The sequence below is a fragment of the Petaurus breviceps genome, unplaced genomic scaffold (genome assembly GCF_028583685.1).
Source record: "Petaurus breviceps papuanus isolate PSGF00001 unplaced genomic scaffold, PetGlider_PUasm1.0 173, whole genome shotgun sequence".
Taxonomy (NCBI): domain Eukaryota; kingdom Metazoa; phylum Chordata; class Mammalia; order Diprotodontia; family Petauridae; genus Petaurus; species Petaurus breviceps.
In genome coordinates this window covers 32,713,350-32,725,275 of record NW_027185759.1, presented here as the reverse complement: position 1 = coordinate 32,725,275, position 11,926 = coordinate 32,713,350, and the positions used below count along the sequence as shown (strand labels likewise).

The window sequence follows — 11,926 nt, the reverse complement described above, 5'->3', positions numbered from 1 at the left end:
GTGTGTGCATGTGTGCATGGGCATGTGTGTGTGTGTATGTGTAGGAGTAGGGAGAGTGTCTATTCTGTTTGAGACTAATATTTCTACTACTGTGCTGTTCTTGCCTCACAGATATGGATTCTCTCTATGACCATTTACTTGCTCTGGCAAATATAATCTGGAATGCTGCCATTACGGAATCCTGAATCGACAGCTGGAGTAATTCTGTGTGAATGCTGGTCCACCCCTTGCATCTTGTCACTTATAAAATATGTGGGTAGGTCATTATTGTAAGCACACTGGAAAAAATCAAATTGAACCTCTGTCCATTAGAGAATAATCACATGGCTCTCTCAGTCAAATGTGAACTCACTGAGTAAAGAGACTTGTATTTTTCAGTTTGTGTTTGCCTCAGCAGAGTGTGTGACTCTTCTCTAGTCCCCCATGTTGGACTTCATCTTTCTAGCAGAGATGGTTTATAATATCTCTCTGGAACCCAATGAAGAGCTATTTGAACTGAGTGTGGAAAATGATGAAGAGTCATTGAAAGGTGCTGAGGAGCTTGGGGCAAAAGTCATCAGGAGATATTTGTGCATTGGGAAAGTCTGGAAAATTGCAAGATTCAGACTCTTAAGTCTTCCTTTCCTAATAGATGCACACTCTGCTTTCTAGATGTCAGTTCAGGGACTGTTGTCATATTAATCAGCAAGCATTGTTGGCAAAAAAAAGATCCCTGCCCAAAAGGAGCTCACATTCGGATAGGGGAGACAATATGCAAAAATATGTGTGAAAGATATGTACAGAGTAAATGGAAGGTAACCTGAGAGTGAAGGTACTAGTAGTGGTCGGGAGGGGAAGGTTGTAGAGAAGAGGCAGGAGGACCTGCAGACCTGTACAAGGTGGGATTTGAGCTGTCATTAAAGAAGCCAGAGGATACTAAGGCTTAAGAGATTGTATGTATGTATATATATATATATATATATATATATATATATATATATATATATATATATAGAGAGAGAGAGAGAGAGAGAGAGAGAGGTGAAGAAGGAGGAGGAGGAGGAGGAAAGCAAAGACAGTAGAACTTAGTAGTAATGGTAGGACTAATATAAATCTTTGACCATAAATTGAAATTTTTGGTGTTCCCTTTATGAGAACATGACAGGGAATGAATAACAGAATAGTCATGCAGTTATATAGATGACTTCCTCACCATTCCTGATGTCATTCATTTATCTCTCATTGGCCACATCCTCTTTGGAGACACATGACTGTTGCTACATGACTCTTTAGAGTGTTCACTCTCTTAAACCTTGAGATTGAGCAAAAGGGGCAAATTTCCATGAAAGTAGAGCTTCTCCTTTGTTTCATCTTTATCTCCTCAGTGTTTACAAAGTTCACACATGGAATAAAGATATTCCCTGTTGATATGTAGCTTTAACCACTAGCAAGACACTCCTGTCTGGGCACCTGACTCTTTTCAGTGATGAGGGATCAAGTTCTGGTAAACCCATCATCATCTTGGTTGGGCTCCACGCAATACCAGGGGCTACCCATAAAGAGTACCCGTGGTTTGATGGTTCTCAGAGAACAATTTCCCGGGCTCTCCAGCTCAGTATTTATTTTAAGTGGGAGCTGCTTGCCTCCTTTACTTAAGGGATATGGATCTATCCATTGAAACTCTGGGCTCAGGCCCCACCTTTCAGTGTAACTTTACTCGCCTCCTTTTGGCCATATTTTTCCTTTTTATTATAGAATTTTTTTAAAATAAAATTTTATCAACCTCTTTTGTTTTTACATTGCCTAAATTTCCCTCTGTATCTTTCCTCCTCTCTTTTCATAGAACCATTACATATGACAAATAATTTTTAAGAAAAAAGGAACAGAAGTGGAAAAAATGAGCAAAATTGATAAAGTGGGAAAAAAATCCGATAATATATGCAATGATGCACCCTGATGGACCCCTCACCTCTGCAAGAGAGTTGGGAGAGGCATTTTACCATACTTCAACGAATCCTAAATACACCCAGACAAGACCTAAAGGAGTCCCTCAGAGAAGAGGGGTTTCGCCAGAGCACTCTGTGACCTGTGTTTCCTTAAGGAACATTGGAAATCTAGGTACAGATTTTTGTTGCTCCTCTAGTTGGTTCCACAGGCTAGTCTCTGCCTACCTGTACTCTCCTCCATCACCAATTGCATCAGCTTGGTCCTGACCAGACTTGATGTCTGCCTGGTCGGAGGAGAGCAGCCGCAGGGTGAAGTGTAAACATTGAGCCAATCTTACGTTGTCTTCTGTTGGCCTCTTGTTTGTGCCCTGAAGCTCACTCTGGACACCCTGTGTCATGTTCACTTTCCACCTCAGGCCCTTCAACTTTTTTTGTTTCTTTTCATCTTCTTGACTTAGTGACCAGGGTATTCTGGAAATATGTCCCCCATGACTCATCAGACAGGGCATAGACAGAAAGTCCTATTACAGAGGGGGAAAAAATCCATGTTCATGGCAAAAAATAATCTCAACTGAATAGGAATCTAAGTAAGAAAGAAAAAGGCAGAGGGATGGACCATCTTGCCATCTGTCCTGCCATTGAAACCTGTGTCTCCATGTCTTCTCTGCTTTGGACCTGGTGGTCCCATCATTCCATTGCTTCTGGGAAGTATATGTCAACTGAAGTTAACTCTCTATGACTCCCCAGACCAAAGCCCCACACTCCTGATCACCATTCCCATCTATATATGGTCTCATCCTATCAGAATGTAAGCTCCATGAGGGCAGGGAGTTTCTCATTTTTAATATTTGCATCCTTATTATTTAGTACATTACCTGTAATATAAGATTATAATATAAAATATATAAATATATATAATATAATATAAAATATTTATGTAATAAATGTGACTTTCTCCCCTTCATTCAGACCATGAAATATTGCTCTTAAAATTATCTTTACTAAGGCTTTCAATTTCTTTCCTTTCCTCCCAACAATGTTATCTTCCAGGGCTATTGCATGTCATGGAGCATGACAGTTTCCTAAGAATTGAAGTGGAAGATCATTCACAGAATAATGGAGGAGACATGCTTGCCTGGTGGATGTGAGCAGGACCCTAAATATAGACAGATAGAGAGATAAGGCAGCTAGGTGGTGCTATAGTGGATAGAATGCAGGGCCTGAAATCAGGAAGATCTGACTTCAAATCCAGCCCCCAACATTTACTAGCTGTGTGATCCTGGGTAAATCACTTAACCCTGTTTGCCTCAGTTTCCTCATCTGTAAAATGAGTTGAAGAAAGAAACAGCAAACCACTCCATTATTTTTTGCCAAGAAAACCCCAAATGGGATCTCAAAAAGTTGGACACGACTGAAGTGACTGAACATAAAACCATATACTATATTAATAAAATTGTGGATAGCTTGTTGAATTGAGATAATTAATATAAGGAGGAACTTTGGATCTTTTGGAAGGATGGTAGCAAACTTAACATAGAGAAGAGGTTCTATAAGATGCTGATGTAGACAAGAAATAATTATTTTTGAACACACTTTTGTCAAATAAGAGGGATTTACATCTTAAAGGTGCTAACCTGCCTTGGTAGAGGGAGTGTCCTCATCTGGGAGTTCCCTATATCAATGAAATCATGGATCTAATCTATTCCTTACGTTTATATAATGTGATTTTTTCCTTCAAAGTACTTTCATATTTCTTTTTTTAAGCTTTCATATTTCTAAAGTCATTTAGTTTTTAATTTAATTTTTCATTCTCTTTTTATTAGTAACTTGACAAACAAAAATGAACATTTCAATTATTTCAATATACAAAAAACAGAGGGTTGCATACGAAGCTGAGAACTTTTATTATGTAGTTTTTTAAAAAGGTATATATTAAATTTAACACAGAAGTAATAAAACTGCCCTGCTTATCCATGTCCTCTTCTGAACTTCCTTCTCCCCAGTAATTCTGTTTGCCCAGTTTTCTACTGCCTTAAGCAGTTATCACATTAAAGTTTTATTGTGGCATACCTTCAGGTCATAGTTGACTGGTTCATTTTTTCTTCTTTCCATTCATGCTTACTCACCTTGTAAAATTTAGACATCAAGATGGAGCCTAATTTGAAGAGCTGGGTGGTATTTTGGCAAAATACTTGAAACTATGCCTTTCTGGCCAGTTAGGTTCAGGACAGTATTTGCCAAGAGTCAGAGTTTCCATGGGATAAAGCTTCTCTGATCAGAGCAACTAACATTAGCCATGATTAAAATCTCTGCTGAGTCCTAAAGACTTTGGGGAGATGTGGGTTGTTCTTGGCTTCATCAAGTCTTCATTTGCTGTTGGATAAGCCTTTAATGACCCTATTGTAGATGTAAGTAGACAACTCATGTGTTCTTCTTTTAAAAAAAATTATTTATCTATTTTTACTTTTCAACTTTCACTTTTGTAAGATTTTTGGTTCTAAATTTATCCCTTCTCCACCCACTTCCCCCTCCCCAAGATGCATATGCAATCTGATATAGGCTATACATGTATGATCATGTTAAACATATTTCCACATTAGTCATGTTGTGAAAGAAGAATTAGAACAAAAGGGAAAATGCATGAGAAAGAAAAAACAAAAAACAATAAAAGAAAGAGAAAATAGTAAGCTTTGATCTGCACTCAGACTCCATAGTTCTTTCTCTGAATGTGGATTGCAGTTTCCATCATGAGTCTTTTAGAATTGTCTTAGATCATTGCATTGCTCAGAAGAGCTAAATTTAACAGTCAGTCATTTCACAATGTTGCTATTACTATGTACAGTGTTCTCCTGGTTCTGCTCATTTAACTTAGCATCAGTTCATGCAAGTCTTTCCAGGTTTTTCTGAAGTCCACCTGCTCACCATTTCTTCAATAGTATTCCATTACATTCATATACCACAATTTGTTCAGCCATTCTCCAATTAATGGGCATCCTCTCAATTTCCAATTCTTTGCCACTATAAAAAGAACTGCTATAAGTATCTTTGTACATATGGGTCCTTTCCTCTTTTTTATAATCTCTTTGGGATTCACTTTATTTTTAATTTTATTTTATAATCTCTTTGGGATACTAGGAGTAGTATTGCTGGATCAAAGGGTATGCACAGTTTTATAGCCCTTTGGGTATAGTTTCAAATTGTTCTCCAGAATGGTTGGATCAATTCACAACTTCAATAATGTGTTAGTGTTCCAATTTTCCCACATCTTCTCCAACATTTATATTTTCCTGTTTGTCATGTTTGCCAATCTGATATGTGTGATGTGGTACCTCAGCAACTCATATCTTCTTAAAGGTGACTCTGACCTCCAGGGAACTTAGAAACAAGTTTGTTAACCAGGAAAATATAGGTTCTGTCTTTCAATCCTCCGTTCTAGTACTTAACCTGGCACATTGATCAATCAACATTTGTTAAGCACGTACTATGTGCCAGACACTGTGTTAAGCACTAGAAAGTGTTCAACACTTTTTGAATTGACTTAGATTGGAACAAATTGTCAACCAGGGCTTACAGATTTCTTAGAATTAGTCCACAATGTTGAATGTGCTGGACTGTGAGTCAGGAACACATAGTTTCAAGTCTAGTCTTTAACATTAATTAGTTGTATGATTATGGGCACCAATCTCTTTATCTTGAACATAGGGATACCTACAGAATCTGACACATGGGGTTGTTGTGAGGCTCAAATAAAATAATGTACATAGGATGCCTTGAAAAATTTAAAGTACAATGTAAATATCAGACTATCTTATCTTTTTTTTTTTAACAATTGGGGTTAAGTAACTTGCTCAAGGTTACACAGCCAGTTATTTCTGGGTGTGGTGCTGAGTGTCTGAGCCCAGATTCGATCCCCAGGTCATCCTGAGACTGGAGCTGGTGCTCTTACTCACTGAGCTACCTGGCCGCCCCAATATCAGACTATCTTAATGACAGAATATCCTCACTGTAGTCCCGTGATTTTCATTAGACCTAGAATACTTCCCAAGCACTTCCAACATGTTTAGAAAAGACAAAAGTGTGTAGTAGAAGAAGCCCTGGAGGGGACTTTTGGCCAAGATGGCAGTCTGAATAGAAAAAGGTTGTCTAGCTTCCCCATTCAGACTCCAGCACAAACCTGAAGTACACATCCAGCAGAATGATGGCCACATAATCTAAGGGAAAGTTACAATAAGTAACTTCTTCCAACCCACACCTGCTCAATATTTTGTCAATGGCCCGTGGACATGAGAAAACAAGGTCACCAGAAAAACCAGGCTCAGGGCTAGCCAAGTTCATAGTCTCCAAGCTGGACAAGAAACATGCCAGAGACACTCTTAAGCCACTTGTAGGCAGCAATTCCATAGAACTCCCCAGAGAAAGTCCTACAGTGGTCAAAGGCTCTGGAAATCCCCGGAAATGGCAGCAATCAGTGATAGCATGGCTCAGATGGAGACACCTCAGAGCTCTGAGATTCCTGTCTTGAGAAGTCACACATGTGTCCTGAATATTCAGAGTTCCAAACCTCAAAGATTCAGGGGAGACAATCTCCAGGCTAGGAGGACGTCATTGTAGGAAATCAAGTAACCCAGGGTGTGACCAGATAGGGTAGACCACCCCATCCAAAAGTATAGAAAGGAGCAGATCCTAATCTTGGCACAAAGCCCCAATTCAGGAACTAAAGTGGGAGAAATGAGTAAGCCAAAGAATACCACAACTAGTGTAAAAATAATTGAAAATTCTGAAAATTCACCCCCCACTCCCCAAAAGAATGATTCATTCCACAATAAGTGCAAACAGAGACCCAAAGGATAAAACGGATTTTTCCACAAGGAATAAATGAATACTGAAGAAATGAAGGAGGTAATAGTGAAATAAAAACACTTCAGTAAAAAACTGGAAAAAAGAAATAATATAGAACAGAAATTGTAAATCTTATAGGAGTATCAGACTCTCTGACAACCAGACTAGACTCAATCAAAATCAAAGACTCTGTTATGCAGTAAGAAATATTATTTTTAAAGAAATCAGAAGATTGGGGTGGCCAGGTAGCACAGTGAGTAAGAGCACCGGCTCCAGTGTTGGGATGACCTGGGGATTGAATCCCGGGCTCAGACACTTAGCACCCACCCAGAAACACCTGGCCGTGTAACCTTGAGCAAGTTACTTAACCCCAATTGCTTAGGGGCAGCCAGGTGGCTCAGTGAGTAAGAGCACTGGCTCCAGTGTTGGGATGACCTGGGGATCAAATATGGGCTCAGATACTCAGCACCACACCCAGAAATAACTGGCCATGTAACCTTGAGCAAGTTACTTAATCCTGATTGCTTAAAAAAAAAAAAAAGAAATCAGAAGATTGAAAAATAGAAGAATGTATTAGATATAAAAATTTACCTAGAAAATAAGACAAGGGGAGATCATTTAATATTCATTGAATTTCCTTAAAAGTATAGTAAAACCTGGACACTATATTTCAAGAAATTATAAACAAAAACTTCCCGGATCTACTAGAATGAAAGATAAACTAAAGATAGAAAGAATCCATGTGTTATCTCCTGAAAGACATTCCAACAGGACAATTTCTTTTTTTTTTTTTTTAAAGCAATTGGGGTTAAGTAACTTGCTCAAGGTTACATGGCCAGGTGTTTCTGGGTGGGTGCTAAGTGTCTGAGCCCGGGATTCGATCTCCAGGTGTTCTCAACAGTGGAGACGGTGCTCTTACTCGCTGTGCTACCTGGCCGCCCCAACAGGACAATTTCTAGAAATGTCACAGACCAAATCTAGACCCCCCCCCCATATTGAAGAAAAAAAAATACTGAAACCCCCAGAAAGAAGCATGCCAAGTCTCAAGGAACCAGTCTGGACCACAGTATCTGCTTAATGTAAGAGGTCATCTTGGAAAATAACATTCAAAAAGGCAAAACATATAAGCTTTCATTCAACAATATCTTATCCAGCAAAGAGTATAATCCTTAATGGAAATAAATGGATCTTAATGAAATAGATGACTTTAATAATTTCTGATGCAATTCTGTACCAGAGTTGAGTAGGAATTTTGAAATGCAAACACAAGAATCAGGAGAAACCTAGAAAGGTCAACTTATTTGAAAATTGGATGGGGATGATGCCACAGTGCTAATATTCTAATAAGGGAAAAAAGAACCTTTCAGAACTTTAATATCTTCAGAGGATATTGAGGGACTTCTGTTCTGTTTTGAGAGTTTTTTTTTTTCATTCAGGACGTTTATTTTAACAAACAGCTGAATCCTCAAGATGAACTAGATGCTGCAACAGCTGCTCTCTTGGGTTTAGGTGTTGTTCCTTGACGGAATCCATTCCTGAATCGGCGATAGACAATTTTTAGGGGCCTCATTCGACCAGTACCAGTGGTGTTTCATCGCTTAGCCTTTGCACTCCAATTATACTTTCTCTTGCACTTTGTGGGATATCCACATTTGCGCATGTTGACTTCTGAAGATGGTAGGCCTTAGAGCCACAACGACGGCACAAAGTGTGCGTCTTATTCCAGCGCTTACCAAACGAAGATGTCCCCTTCGTCACCTTCCTCCTGCCGCTGGGACCAAAGAGACTGTTCTGAGAGTTTTAAGACGTTAAATTGAAGGAAGGGGGAAAGAATACACTAACATAGAAAAGAGGGAGACGGGAAATTGTGAAATTTGCTATTTTCATAATTAGAGTACAGGAGAATAACATACATATATGAAGGAAGGATTGGAGAGAATAAGCATCAGATGAACTTCATTCTTTTCTGAAATGGACAAAGAATGTTTGAACAATTTGTTCGGCCATTCCCAATTGATGGGTATCTCTTTAAGATTATGTTTTTTTCTATTTGTTTCTTTTTTTAATTTCATTTTGATCCCTCCTTCTGGATCAAGAAAGTTGTTTTCTGTCTGTTTCCCTCCCTTCTATTACCCTCTTTTTTTTTTTAGTACACCCTCAATTCCTTCATGTTTTCCTGTTGAGTTTTATGTATTACTGTATCAAACTTCTTAAGTGTGTGTGTGTGTGTGTGTGTGTGTGTGTGTGTGTGTGCATGCTCAACCATTCTTTGTCCATTTCAGAAAAGAATGTAGTAGAATTTTGTTGGGCTATGATGGGTGTGGGTGGGCAGGACCTGAATTCAGGTCTTTCTGACTCTGAAACCATTGTCAGGCTGCTACATATATCTAGGGAGAATAAATATAAAAAAAAGAAAGAAAGGAAGGAAGTTTCTCTAGAGTCTCCTTCCATCTGCAGACGAACCTAAAAATCCTGGGTCATATTTCTGAAGTTTTCAAGGATTGCTGCTGGCTTTAGGAAGAGATACAGAAGGCTGAAGTATTGGCAATAGAAACACGTAAATATTAGTGACTTTGAAATTTTAGTCACACCTATATGGGGTGAAAATTACGGGTCTTCCTTCCTCTGGATAAATATGTCTGGTCTAATTATGAAAGTTAAAAGAGTGTCCAAAGCAAAAAAACAAAAATAAAAAATAATAAAAGCCTCCTTTTATGAATAGTGCCTGCATCTGCAAACTTTCCTTTCCCTTCCTTCTCCCCCCACCAAAAAAAATATTTGTGGTTTTCTGGTCCTATCAAGGAAGAGGATGGGCTTATAAATTTTGCCCCTCTCCTTTCTCCCCCCCCCCAAAAAGTCCATCTTTACATCCGCAGGACAAGGACATAACAGATATAGCCCTGAAGCATGAGCCAAAAACCCAGAGCTTTCACCAAAGGATTGGGGGGAAGGGGGAAATTATGTAAGAAAAATAAACCCAGTCTGGCAAAGAATTTCAGTCAGGAAGTTGCCTGTGCCAACTCTGGCCTCAAAGCAAACACCCCACCCTCCTGAAGTTTCTAAGATGGCAAAGAAGGCTGTACCCTCCCCTGTTGACCAGACCTCCCTAGACAAATGGGTTACTCTAGGAACTGCCAAAACAGACTTTTAAATTCACCTTTGCTGACACCCAAAAGCACCTATTGAGGGGTCTCCTGCTGTCCGCAAGGTAATTGTTTCTTGGATAGATTATTAGAAGAGCAAAGAAGGCCACCCCAAACCTCTCCCATTCCCACCACCATAATGCCTGATAGTTCACTCTTGATGGAATTCTTCTTGTGTGTTGAACATGGACCCCTGGCCTTAGTCTGGTAACATAACAGGTCACTAACGCCTTAGTATGACTTAGACAAAAATTTGCAGATCAAAGAGGTCTTAGAGAAGTTCTAGTCCAATGCCCTTATTTTATGAGCAAGGATATAGAGCCTCTTAGCAAAAGGAAATCAGCAGCAGTTAGTCAGTGTGCGACTCTGAGGAAGGGCTAGTGATGGTAGATACCTATTACTCTTGACCTCCTAAAAGCAGGAAAGAGATTAGAAAAATGGAGTAAAGTAGGTGAAATCCAGCTTGCCCACTTTTCGAATTTTGCTTTGAGCTTATCCAGCATGTGTTATGTGTCATATTCCCTAGGTAAGGTCTGAGTAACAGTGATTCACTTATACACATTTGATTTCATGCAACCAGCATTTCAACTTAAATGATTTCTGATTTCACAAGATGCCAGGAACTGGCAACATGTGGTAGGGAGCATCCTAAGGGGAAAACTGAAATAATTTTCAATGGCACGTGTAAAGTGACTGTAAGGAACTCTTAGCAAAAGTGTGAAGGACTGACCCACCTCTCTTTCCTTTCTCCCTTCTCTCCTGCTTTCTTGGGGTCTTTCCCCACTCTCTCTGCCCTGTGAGTGTCCAAAACCCCCCATTGTCAAGCTGCATTGAAGGTCGCCCACTTTTTATAGAAAGAGAATTGGATGTAGTGGTAGCAAAATTCACAAGAAGTGAAAGGTGTTGTTGGATAGCATGTTATCTGTAAAAGATCTGGCCGTCTGGAGCAAGCTGAGTATAATCCTCTGATTCAAGTGCGATATGGCAGCCAAGAGAACGAAGGTAATCCCAGACATATTAAGGGAGGTATTGTGTCCTGGTCTGAGGAGTTCATGGTCCTCCTGTACCCAGCTTGGTCGGATCACATTGAGAGTGTTGTGTTTGGTTCTAGGCACCACATTTTAGGGAGGGTGTTCACAGGGTGGAAAGAGTTCAAAGAGCAGCCATGATGATACAGAGCTCTAAGTTCACATCACCGGATGATTCATTTCCCCCCAAACCTCTCCTTTTCCACACTTGCCTGTGACTGACAGCATCACTGTCCTCCCTTTCCCCCAAGTTTACAACCTTGACATGTTCCTCACTTCACATGTCCAATAAGTTGCCAGATCTTGTATTTGTACCCTTCATAACATCTCTCACATACAGTACTCTCTTCTCTCCATTCACCCAAACCACCACCTTGGTTCAAGCCTTCATTGCCTTTCACCTGTGCTGTTGCAATTTCCTTCTTATTCATCTCCGCTCCTCAGGCTTAATCCATTTTCCACCAGTTACCCAAGTGATTTACCTTAGAAACTTACTAGATTCCTGACTCTGGGCAAGCCACTTGACCTCTATCTCTCAATTTTCTAATCTATTAAAAAGGGATAATAATAGCATTTACCTCTCAGAGTTATTGTGAAGACTTGAAAAAAAAGGAGATATGTAACTATGTAACTGCTAGCTGTTATTATTATTATTATGTTAGCTATTATTATTTCTAAAATGTTGGCTGATCATGTCATTCTCCATCCAACCCCCTCACTTATTATTCCCATGATCAACTATAGTCTTTCATTTGATATTTAAAGCTTTTTACAGACAATTATGGGTTAACTATAGTAAGATAACAGATTTAGAGAAGAGAGGTACCTTAGAAACTGTCTGGTTCTTTACTTATTTTCCAGTGACTGACATTCTAACATCCCATGATACTCTCCCCATCCCACTTATTCTGAACCCCTGACTGTCATCATTCAAACCTCAATCTCCATACTCCACAGCCTGCTCCCTTAAACACTTCTTCTGTCTCTCCAT

At 39.4% G+C, this 11,926-nt stretch overlaps 1 pseudogene; it reads right to left on the bottom strand.

Annotated features, from left to right (window-relative positions):
- Positions 1-8,182: 8,182 nt before the first annotated feature.
- LOC138157801 (large ribosomal subunit protein eL37 pseudogene) lies at positions 8,183-11,366 on the bottom strand (annotated as a pseudogene).
- Positions 11,367-11,926: the final 560 nt, after the last annotated feature.